Source organism: Lynx rufus, unplaced genomic scaffold (assembly GCF_022079265.1).
Source record: "Lynx rufus isolate CCGP_SWC_20201006 ecotype Redwood Valley unplaced genomic scaffold, mLynRuf1.p SCAF_10, whole genome shotgun sequence".
NCBI classification, from domain to species: domain Eukaryota; kingdom Metazoa; phylum Chordata; class Mammalia; order Carnivora; family Felidae; genus Lynx; species Lynx rufus.
The window spans coordinates 29,715,585-29,716,980 of NW_025814824.1; the positions used below are offsets into that span (position 1 = coordinate 29,715,585).

General features: G+C 39.5%; 1 non-coding gene across 1 annotated transcript; it reads right to left on the reverse strand.

The window, feature by feature from the left end:
• Positions 1–489: 489 nt before the first annotated feature.
• Positions 490–574, reverse strand: TRNAQ-UUG (transfer RNA glutamine (anticodon UUG)). The gene has a single exon. It is a non-coding gene; the product is annotated as a tRNA-Gln (tRNA).
• Between the last annotated feature and the right edge of the window lie 822 nt (positions 575–1,396).

The following is a 1,396-nucleotide window of genomic DNA, read 5'->3' on the forward strand; positions in this document are numbered from 1 at the left end:
ATGATAGGAAATCAATGAATGTCTATACAATAAGATAACATAGGGCCAGAAAAAAAAAGACATATTTGCTATACATTAGCACAAAAAGAATGGTTGATGGAATTTTATGGAAAATTTTTTTACTTTTACTATCGCAATACTTTCTCTTAACCTCATTGCAAATTCTGACTTTAAGTCTGAATATTTTTAAAGATTTCCCAGTAAAATCCTGTGCAAAAGAAAAGAGTCTAAAATAAAAGGAATAAAAAGTAACTCCAGATCAACAGAAGGCTCAGAATTTTTTCCAAGTCCACGATATACTTAGGGACGTTCTTGGAGCCTTATGGTGATGGTAACAGAAAGACACACTTTTTCCTTGCATTTCTTTTTTTTTTAATGTTTTTTTATTTTTATTTCTGAGACAGAGACAGAGCATGAGTGGGGGAGGGGCAGAGAGAGAGGGAGACACAGAATCAGAAGCAGGCTCCAGGCTCTGAGCTGTCAGCACAGAGCCTGACGTGGGGCTTGAACCCACAAACCGTGGAATCATGACCTGAGCCAAAGTCAGTCGCTCAACCGACTGAGCCACCCAGGCACCCCCCTTGCATTTCTTAAATTTCAGTTCCCGGTGATATTCCTGGGATCTTGTATCTATATTGCTATCCTGTTGTCATAGTTTTTTGCCCTTCAGTACTCAGTACTGTGACCCCTGCTCGTATAAACCTCCTTCTCACCCCGATCTGTTATGCCTACTGTAAGCCTAACTGGTTCTGGCAGCCAGGCACTCCTGTCACCACCAGCATCTATTCTTCTACTCAGACCAGCATGATAAAAAGCAAGAAAGAGTGCCCCTCTGTTCTTACCTGGCAAACCAGGTACCATTTCCAGCTGTGTTTCTCATACAGTATTTTGCTGAGGGTTCAATTCTACTATCATCTGGATGTCTCTTCATGATTGACTGATTCCCCTCATGAGTTGGACTACAGAAAGTTAAAAATGATGAGAATTCATGTACTATTTCAAGTAGGCACTAGTACAAGGAAGGAGCAGAATATACATCTCAGAGGAGATTCTAGTATATTTAAGAATTTAGTAGTACAACTGAAGTAAAAGAATACATAAACAATGCATTTGCAAATGAGGCACCATTCCAAAGGTAACCCAAATATATGTCCCGCGTGGGCCAGTTTTTGTAGTCCCATTCAAAGAAAACATTTTCAAATGAATATGCTTTGAAGAATGATGGAAATTTTACTATACGTTTTCTTAACAAAATTCATCTCTAAAAAACTTCCCAAAGTTCTCTAGAAATATTTTCTCCTCCCAAAGCTCAATACTCCCAATAGCTACCAAATCTCCCTCCTTCCTCTCATCCATGCAGCATGGATGGATGCAGCATGTTCATTGCTCCCCCACT